Source organism: Polypterus senegalus, chromosome 12 (assembly GCF_016835505.1).
Source record: "Polypterus senegalus isolate Bchr_013 chromosome 12, ASM1683550v1, whole genome shotgun sequence".
In the NCBI taxonomy this organism is placed as follows: Eukaryota; Metazoa; Chordata; class Cladistia; order Polypteriformes; family Polypteridae; genus Polypterus; species Polypterus senegalus.
Genome location: NC_053165.1, coordinates 70,756,716 through 70,767,670, shown reverse-complemented (window position 1 = coordinate 70,767,670; position 10,955 = coordinate 70,756,716). Strand labels below are relative to the sequence as shown.

The 10,955-nt window shown below is 45.8% G+C and overlaps 1 long non-coding RNA gene across 1 annotated transcript in view; it reads right to left on the bottom strand.

The window, feature by feature from the left end:
- Window positions 1–4,971: 4,971 nt before the first annotated feature.
- Window positions 4,972–10,955, bottom strand: part of LOC120540968 — a 67,069-nt gene continuing 61,085 nt past the window's right edge. The window contains exon 3 of the long non-coding RNA XR_005635904.1: window positions 4,972–5,809. This is a non-coding gene — a long non-coding RNA (uncharacterized LOC120540968). The remainder of the gene's footprint in view (window positions 5,810–10,955) is intronic.

The window sequence follows — 10,955 nt, the reverse complement described above, 5'->3', positions numbered from 1 at the left end:
ATAGTCCTTTTCTTTTCAACCCGAAAGCCCGTCGCTCTTCCTATGACGAACTTCCGGGTCATAGGGCACAAAGAACTCTTCAGTCCTCCTGCAGCTCCCTCTCGTGGCCCCCATGGCATCCAGCAGGGCGGTGCATAAAAACTCCATTGTCCGTGATGCCCTGCTGGTCTTCTGGGAACCTCCATGCTGCAAGGAGGGCTCCACCTGGCGGCTTGGGGGTATTGGCCAGGATAAACAGCCGGCCATCCTCCACAGTATTCCCCCCCCAGCGACGAATTATAAAGATTCGGAGCGGCCTGCCCCGAGAGGGAAGTCTTCCTCCAAGAGGACATTCCGGTTGAGCCTTGATTAATCTGAATATCTTGGTCCCTGGAGAACCTAGGGGGAATATTATTCCAGTTTGATATCTTGTCCCCCTCTCTCCAAGGACAGTATCGCCAAATGTGGCCCAACCTTCGGCACCCGTAGCACTGCCTCCGTCCTCCTGGTATTCTCCCCCTGCGGGACTGAAAACAATTAGGAAATGTTAGGTCCGCCCCTTGTTTTGCTGGGAGTGAAACCCCTGCCGCCTCTAATGGTGCTTTCTCTCTTTCTTTGTCAGGAGACCCCCGTTTTATTTTCGGGATCTCCTGCTTGATCTGGGGCTTGTCCACAGTCTGAATCTCTACTAGATGAAGAGAGACCCTTTACTGTCTGCACCCCTTTTACTTTATAAATTACCGGTGGCGGCGTCTTTAGGGCTGTCTCGCTCCGGAAGTCAGCACTGTGTAGCTGCCCCGGATCGATTAGCCCTTCCACTGGCCACTCGGTTATCGTACCGGCCTCTCTTGTAGGGCACGCATCCACTTGGCACCTGCTATGGATTAAACGCAGGCCCATGTCACTCTGCGTCCCTATTTCATTATATACGGTACCGGCTTTACCTACCTGTACCGCTAAATCAATTAAGACAGGTGGCTCCCGAGACAATCGCCGCAGGTACTCATTTAATTTGTTCATAGGCTTTTCAGCCGCTCCTCTCAAGTCTGCAACGATCGTCTGGATTGTTTGCACCACCTGTAAAAAACAGTGCACGGGCTGAAGCAACTTCTCCAGCTCGTGCACGCCCAAAATTATTCAATACAACCGGAGGCACGCTCAAGCCATCATTAGCCTTACCCTCCGGCTGGGAGCCAATAAACACGGCCGCTCCTGGCACGTGCTTCGACAGGTCCCGCAAGGGAGCCTGGGATTTGGAGTTCTTTTTGGAGGACCGCGGTGCCGCTTTTGGCTGACTGCGATCAGTCTGCATCAATTTGTCGACAGACCGATCAGTCATTTCCCGGACCTCCTTACTTTTTTGTAGGGAGAGCGGTGCCGCTCATTCCCTTTTCCCTTCGGAAAACCAAGTCCGTCTTTTCTTGGGTGAAGCCACAAACAGCTGAACATGGAACGTCACCTTCCTGGAATCCTTCGTGGTAGGTCACGTGTCCCTTGCCGGCACCCGTAATGCGGAAGTCCTTCGAGTTGCTCGTTTGCCTGAACGAGGCGCCCATCGCTTTGGGTTTGTCTTCTGCCTCCCGCAGAGCCTTCGGATGGACATCTGGGAGGTATGTACATGGGACATCATGTGTTAAATTAAAAAGATTGTAAAGTACATTCCCAGCACATACCTCGTCGGAGACGTCTTCCTCCGGAAATCTCTCCCGAAACTTGTAGCTGCTCCATGGCTCGTCTTGAGCACAAGCAATGTCGAGCGCTAGACCTCCGCTGTTGCTGGCGCTCTGCTTTGTCTTCTTCTTCCCCATGACGGACTTGATAAAGGTGAGGATTCTGGCGATTTTTCCTATGTGTGTCGTGACGCTGTCTTCCCGGGGTATTCTGTCCACAATAAATTTTTTAAATTCAGGTCCTCTGCCAAACTGACGGCCAGAGAATCCTGCCGGCTACGCCAATTGTAATAGAATAAGATGCTTCTTCGCACCCTTGTACCCTCAGACTATACGTCAGACACCAGGTAAAAGTCCAAAGATGATATTTATTATAATAATAAAGTGCACAAAGCACGCTCCTCTCCACAATTCTTCAATAACAACAACAACAATAAACCAATCCTCCACTCCCAGACGCTTAGCCAACCTGCCTCCCAACTCAGCTCCGCCTAGGAGCTCCCACAGTCCTTTTATACTCCCTGACCCGGAGGTGTTCCTGCCCAACAGTCCACAAGTCCTTTTCCTTCCGGGTCAGGGTAAATAGTCCTTTTCTTTTCAACCCGAAGCCTCGCTCTTCCTATGACGAACTTCCGGGTCATAGGGCACAAAGAACTCTTCAGTCCTCCCTGCAGCTCCCTCTCGTGGCCCCCATGGCATCCAGCAGGGCGGTGCATAAAAACTCCATTGTCCGTGATGCCCTGCTGGTCTTCTGGGAACCTCCATGCTGCAAGGAGGGCTCCACCTGGCGGCTTGGGGGTATTGGCCAGGATAAACAGCCGCCATCCTCCATATATATATATATATATATATATATATATATATATATATATATATATATATATTTATTTATATATATATATATACACACACAAACGCACACATTCTAAATATACACTTGCTGGCCACTTTATTAGGTACACCTTGCTAGTATCAGGTTGGACCCCATTTGCCGTCAGAACTGCCATAATTCTTCATGATGGTGCTAGGAAACGTTCCACAGGGATTTTGGTCCATATTGACATGATGGCATCACACAGTTGCTACAGATTTGTCAGCCGGATATCCATGAAGCAAATCTCTTTTTCCCACCACATCCCAGAGGTGCTCTATTGGATTGAGATCTGGTATCTGTGGAGGTCATGTGATTCCACTGAACTCATTGTCTTTTCAATGAAACCAGTTTGAGATCATCTGAGCTATGTGAAATGGCACGTTATCCTGTTAGATGGGTACAGTGCTGTCATACCCTTGAACAAAAAGAGAATGAAAGGACGGGCTTTCCGATTGGATTGGAACAGGAATCCTTAACCTGGCAGGGAGGCCAGTACTTTGGAAGGGCCGGGGTTAAACAACAGCATGTGGGTACTGTATTCCCCGATTTTCTTAGGGGGAAGCATCCCTTGGATTTGGGTCTCCTTTGGCCACCCACAGGGCATCATGGGAATTGCAGCCCTGGAGTACAATCCTGTTAGGTTTCATGGGTGCTGCCAAGGGGGACACCCATCGGACCCGGTGTCCTAGCTCCACAAGTACTCCTGGGTCAAAAATGAAAGGAGCCGCTTCACCTGGACCGAGGAGTCAGAGGATGGAAGCAGAGAGGAAGAATTCTGTGCAACTGTGTCTTTGGCTGTGCTAAACTGTCACTTGAAGTCTGTAAGTAATCATAAATTAGCAGGTATAACCAAGTTAAATAAAATGCAAATAGGCCTTAAATAATAAAAAAAACACATATGGCTGTACACATATATTTTTTTTTTCTAATTGCGGTTTTAAAACTACTCACTGTGATAAATTCCAGTATATCCGTGTAAAACGAACTGGTTATCTCGATTAAATGAGCTCTAATAATAGATTGGTTCAAGTGCACACAGCCAGCTTGCAAGAAACAAAAAAATGAAACCCAAAGAAAAAAAAGAATCCAAATGTTTGTTTAGTGTGCCATCTAGAGTACAATTCTGGAAATACACACGAATAAAATGAACGCTCTGGGCACCTCCAAAGGAAGGAGAGGCTTCTTCTTTTGTACAATTACAACACCAAATAATTCATAAGATTTGAACTGGATTGTATCCTCTGTAAAAGGTAATGTGAATACTTTTAACTGTGGTGGTGATTTGACTTGACGTCCTCCGCAGGTGATGAGAAGGCAGTCATTTTGGTTGACATGCACAAAAGTCACACCACCAACAGTAGTCCACCCATGAACCTGATGAATGATACAGTTGGGCCCAAACGTTCACTAAAGTCTCCGCTAATAACTCAATGTTTCACGACTCCATACACGTCATGCTGCCATTGAGCAATTCCACCAAATATTAAGTATATGCCCAAATTTTCATCACACTGAAAATCTGATAGATGAAATAAAGACTGAAATAAACCCGTGTTTCTTAGATATTACTATTTGGACATTACCGCTTATGGAAATAAAGTACACAAGTATTCCTGGGGGAAATGTGGCTATTTTATAGTTCTTTAAATAAAAAAATAAATGCATACATAGGTAAATAAGTAAGTATATATGCTTTGGACACCAGGGGACACCCCAGCCCCCCCAAACACCCAACACAAACAGGCACGGGCACAAGGTAAAAGCACAAAGAGTCTTTTATTGTGAGAAAACTCTTCTCAGCAAGCGTTTCCCACCACCACAGCCACAAGTACAATAAAGCATTGTAGAGCACACAATTCTTTGTCTTCCTTTCTCTGTCTCGGTCTCTCACTCTCTCCTCCATTCCTTCTCACAAGTGTTGCCCACCTTCCTCCCAACTGTGGCTCGTCCTTGTGAGGCAGGCAACTCCTTTTATCTCCTACCCAGGAATACTTCTAGTCTTCTGTACACGTGATCTGTAAGCACTTCCAGGTGAGACGGAAACCCCATAAAATAGGGCCCCCCCCCCAGTTCCTGCAGCACCCCCTGGTGGCACTCACGGCAGCCAAAAGGGCCAAGTTGGAGAACTCCATGTCCCATGCCATCCTGTGAAAATTCGACTCTATGGCTTCAGGGGAGATAATGCAGTGTCCTGTGCTCCCCCGGGGTCCATCCATTCTGAGGGTGTCCCGGCCCGGGTAAAGATGCTGGCCTTTCCTCACAATGCACACATACACTATAGTCTGTACGCAAACCAGGATGACTTAAAAAGAATAAAAATGTAAAAAGAAAGAAAACGTCTGACTTGGCGACAAGAACATTTATTTCTGTAGCACATTTTCATACAAATGACGTAGTGAAAAGTGCTTTACAAGATGAAAAAAGAAAATAAACATAAAAATTTGGCAAAGCTAAATAAACAACAAGCAAAGTAAGGTCCTATGGACAGGAAGGACAGAAAAGGCAGTCCCAGTTCCAGTGAGGTGTTAGGCAGACATATCGCTGTTGGTATGAAGGGGCCCCAGTTATGTTTCTCTTGTGTTGAATAATTTGTCGGCTGAAAGTCCTCGGTGTTGGTGTGCCAGAGAGAGGATTGTGGCCACCAGGGGGCGCACCAGCTTCCTAAACCCGACACAGACGGACTCTAGGCACAAGTCTTTGCCACACACACGTTTATTTTACAAAGGGGGAATGGTTTTCTTTCATCACCCCTATGGCACAGTGCCATAAACAGCACACAGCACTTTCTCTTCTTCTTCTTCCTTCTCCTTTCCGCCTCCACTCCTCCTTTATTTGGCAAGCTTCGTCCCTCTTCCTCCCGACTCCGGCTGTCTGAGTGAAGTGAGGCGGCTCCCTTTATGCCCGTCAGGTGGCTCATCAGCGTTATCTGGACGTACTCCCAGGTGTGGTGGAAACCCAAAGTAGGGCTCTTCAGCTCCCCCTGGGGGCCCAAATAGTGCTGCAGCGAACTCCAACTCCCAGCAGGCCCTTTGAGAATCCACTGTCACAAAAGAGTCCAAAAGACATCAAAAAGGTTTGGGGCAGCCAGCCATATATTGTGCCCTGGCTGCAAAAGGGTAATTGGTATGGAGTTCTTAACAGGTTTAAATCCAAAACAGAACTGACTCAAGATGAGAAACATGGCGGCTTTAAAGGCTGAGGAAGGAAGTGACATCATCCATGGGGCGGGAACCGGAAGTGACGTCCTCCATGGGACCGTAACCGTGTGGGATTTCCAGTGGATGGTCTGCAGAAGATTGAGAGAGAGAGTCATTGCAGCTCGCCACCCCCTGGTCTGACGCGGAACCACTGTTATTCAGACCCTTTAGCTGCCTCCCACTTGCATGTGTGTGACACCATACAGCCACAGCAACCCAGGGAGGCACTCGGGAGTCCTGTGTACACCTGCTCCCCTGAGTCATTCCCATACATCAGCCTCCTGGCTGTGAAAGGGACACAACCGTCTGTCACAAGATGTGCAGCATTGGTCACAATGGCACTCAGTTTTGTTGTAATTCTCTCCACCAGGTGGTCCAGACTAACTGAGACGGCTCTTTTAATTAGCTTGTTCAGTTGGTAGACCTCTCTTGAAGAGATGAAACCAGTCCAGCACACCACAGCAGAGAACATGGAGCCTGAAAGTCTGTAGCCGAGGTGGATGGAAATTTTATGCCTCAACTGTCCCCTCGTAAAACGTGAATAGTACAATGAACACTGATAGTGTATGTTTGTACCAAGGTGTCATCTCATCAAGGATTAATTCGTTTTCTGCTTGTTGTACTCGGTCTCCTTCAGCTTCTTTAATCATACATGCTCTCATCCCAAAATCTCTCACAAATGTGCCGCTACCAAACCTGGCTTTACTAGGTTATATTGTAAATGGCTCCTTTGTTGAATTTCTGCTCTAATTAGTATAACATTCCAAAACGGAACAGGGCCGTCTATCTGCGCTTCATGACTCATTCTTCTGAAGCAAGCTACTTAGTAAAAATAGCAGCCATTGTTGGCTGCTTACCGTAAGAAGAGATCACAGGGACATCTGATCCAGAACTGTCATGGGATTGTTCCCAGCTGGAAAGCAGATTTGTCGAAAAATCACATTAACTGCAGTGCATGGATGTTTTTTTTTTCCCCTGATGAGCCCTTATAACATCACAGCATAACTGCTGTGAGAAGACGGCACACTGGCATCCCAACCACAGCAGACCGGGGGTTCGGGACTTATTTGGGACATTGTCTCCCCCAACTCCCTAGGTGGCAGCCCTCCAGGGCTTCTGTACCACTACAGAGACACCACGGGGCATATTGGGTGATAGAGATTTTTTGCCAGCCCTGTTGGGTCCCGTGGGTGCGGAGAGAATTGATTAGCCCTACTTAGCCAGTCTGGAAGTACTCCCATGCCACAGTATCGGGACACCGGAAGTACTCCCAGGTTTTACATAAAGGAGTAGCCCCCCCTTTATCCAGGTGAGGCAGAGTCGGGACGAGGAAGACAAAACTTGGTGGAGGAGCGGAGGAGAGGCAAGGGAGTTGCAGAAAGAGAATAAGAGTTGCGGTTGTGGTGTAAGAGACGCTTACCTGTAAGAGTTTCACACAATAACACTCTTTTTTTTTAAGGAGAACTTGTGTCCAAGCCTTTGTGTCAGGAGTGGGGGGGGGTTACAGCACCCCCTGGTGGTCACGCTGTCTATTACCCAAATTCAGTCTGGTGCTGAAAATGCGACGATTCAAGCAAAATAGAACTCTTAATGTCTAATACCCCTCAGACACCGAGGGGTATCTGAAGGAAACTGAAATCCCAGGGACATATAAACCTGCCTCATAACTCTACACAGACTCATAAATAAGCGTTAAATGGTGGCAGCATTCACAAAACAATCGTCTAACGACACACAGATGAAGGAGCTAAAAGTGAAATTCGTACTAGACCCGAAAAACAGTTCTTCATGACAGCAAGACACAGGAACCCGTTCTTCATGCCAGTTACAAACACACTCTGGGGCTAAAAGCAAGCACTTGGAGAGGCCGGTCCAGGACTCTTGTACAGGACCACCTCTGTCCTGCCAAACCAATCTTTTCAATTTGTTTTTTGAAGAAGCACCTGGAATAGCTGACAAAAAACAAAGCATGCAACATCATTTGTTTTGATTTTCAAAAAGCCTTTGACTCAGTCGTCCCTAACCAAAGATTACATCCGAAACTCAAAGCTGCAGGCACCCGAGGTAACCAACAAAACTGGAACTCTAGTTGAAGGCAAAGAGTACCGATGACAGGCGAATGCTCCATGTGCAGTGAGGTCATCAGTGGATGTGTCCTTGAACTTTCTCCGATATACATTAATGACATTGCTTAGTATAAACTTGAAATGACGTGAAATTAAGAGGTGACGCTGAAGTCACAGAGATGGCAGACACTGAGCAGGCAGCAGAAAGGAATTCAAAAAGACCTGGATAAGCTTCAGAGCTGGGCAAACATTCATTATAATGTAGAGAAGTGCACAGGGCTACACACAGGACAAACGGAACGTCAAATACGAATACAAGATGGGAGAGAACGAGATACAGGAAGCAGCCTCTGAAAGGGATTTAGGGGTTTATGTTGACACAGCATTTTTATTGATTAAGTAATGCAGAGAAGCAACTAAAAAGGCAAATAAAATGTTAGGTTACATCGTAAACAAAATCTGAATATAAATCAAGTGACGTTATGCTCAGATTTCATAATGCCATAGTAAGACCACATCTGGAGTACTGTGTGCAGTTCAGGTCACAACACTGCAAAGAGGACGTAGCAGCACTTGAAGCTGTGAAAGGGACTATAGACAGACAGACAGATTGATATTAAAGGCACTATATAGATAGATAGATAGATAGATAGATAGATAGATAGATAGATAGATAGATAGATAGATAGATAGATAGATAGATAGATAGATAAAAGGCACTATATGATAGATAGATAGATAGATAGATAGATAGATAGATAGATAGATAGATAGATAGATAGATAGATAGATAGATAGATAGATAGATAGATAGATAGATAGATAGATAGATGAGGCAGCAATCCAGGAGGCAGGTACACCAAAGGACACCCACAGGGCATGCTGGGAGTTGCAGTGCCAGAGAGCAGCCATGCTGGGATCCCAGGGTTGCTTCTAAGAGTTGCGCTCTTTGGTTTTTGGGATTTCCAATTGAACTGGAAGTACTTCCCTAGGGCTATCTCCTGGCACCAGAAGTGCTACCAGGTCCATGATAAAAGGACATCCAGGTGAGTCGGAATCGGGAGGAAGGAGTACAAAGCTTGCCTGGAGGTGTAGAGGAAAAACAAGAGAGAAATAAAAGAGAAATTGTGTGTAATGCATTGGAGTGCCATTGTGAATGTACTGTTCATTTGAATCTGGGTCTTGTGTTTGTGTGGTGGTGTATAAGGTTTGGGAGGCTGCAGCACCCCTACTGGTCACATTTCAAAATGTCAATTAAACGTTGCACCTATCTATATATCTACCTATCTCTTTCTCCTATAGTGCCTTTCATTTCTATCTGTCTATCCATCTGTCTATCCATCTATCTATTATATAGTGCCTTATTTATCTATATATAAATTATATATACTGTGTATATATGCCAGCTAGAGACCGAAAGCATGTTGTAATGCTAAACACATAAGAACAATATAATTAAATTCAAACTACATCAAATGAGCAGTTCTCACCATGAATCAGATACAGAAAGAGTGTTGTGTGCAAGCTAGAGACATGCACCAGAAATAAACACCTGCTACATGCCAATACCAAGGCCTGATGCCAGCCAGAAAGCAGACACTGACAGCTAAAAAGCTAAAACCTTCAGTATAATGCCACCATAAGAAAAACAGAGTTAAATTCAAATGAGATATAATGCATATTGCATAATGTGTAATGAGAATAGGAGACAATGCTGAATGTCAGCAAGAAACAGAATGTTAGGGTTAAATCCCATCTAAAGGCAGAAACACTGGCTTAATGCCAACCTTGTAACGAGACCGCCGTTAAATTCAAACTGGATGCAATAAATAGTGTGTATCACCAGGCAGACAGAGAAGCGATTCATTAGTGGTGGTTAAGAAAATAATGCAAGGCTAATACATTTATTATATACAAAAATAAAAATTAGTCTTTATATTCGTTAAGCGCTTTTCCCACTACTCAGAGTGCTTTACATAGAGAGTGGGGGGAGGTGGGCTGGCTTTTTCAAGCATCAACAATGTGCAGCACTCACCTGGATGATGGGATGGCAGCCATTTTACGCCAGTGCACCATACATTAGCTATTAGGTGATGAAGTGGTGAGAGAGATAGCCAATTATAGACTGGGGATGATTAGGGGTCCAGAATGATAGGCAATTTAGCCAGGACATCGGGATACCCCCCTACTCTTCACAAAGGACACCCAGGAATCTTTTATGACCACAGAGAGTCAGGACCTCAGTTTTATGCCTCATCTGAAGGTTGGCACCACTTTTTCCAGCTCAGTGTCCTTGTCACTGCACTGGGGCAATGGGATCCACAAAGTAAGCACCCCCAGCAGGCCTCACCAACACCATAACAAGCTTTTCCTAGATGGTCTCCCAATCAAGTACTGGTCTGGGCCTGAATATGCTTAGCTTTAGGTGGATGACTTGTTCTGAAGTGCAGGTGGAATGGCGTCAGATCATACTAACCAGATACAGCACACATGGCACTGCCAACTATATAGACAAGTTCAGGTTAAATTTTCTTAATTAATGCGGGCTATTGTGCTTGCCATAGACTTTCAGGTTTACCTATAGGTGCTGGAACCACAACTTCTGCCCCATATAATCCAGGATCACGTATAGTGAGAGTTACATTTTTAGGCATGGCTGTACACATAAGAAAGCAGCTTACAGGACCAGGTGAGTGCTGAGCCTTGAAAACAGATACGAAAATGGGAGGCCTGGCTGTACCTCTAACATCTCCCATCAAATACTTCCAGCAAGCAACAAGCTCATCAAGTCACGAGCCTATGAAAGCAACACCATACCCAGAGCAAATAACATGTATATGCCATACATTGTGAGATTTCCCCCAGATCTGGCGTGAACCTTCTAAGCAGCCTTGTATGGCGATACGGCTTCCTTCGGCTATTACAATAAATACAAAAGCTTTATTTAGTGCGCTGCATTGCAGAGATGCAGACACTCCGGCATTTGAATTGACAGCTGCTGCTTGGGCCCTAAACAGACAATAACGGGTAGGACAGCTGAGACTGCAGAAGTCAAATGAAGGGCAAAGCCAGTCAAGGGCGACCAGTTTAAAAACAGCCTAGAAGGGGCACCATTAGCTGCTGTGATAAATTCTCAGTTGATGCCCCCTTTTTTTTTCCAGGCATCCAA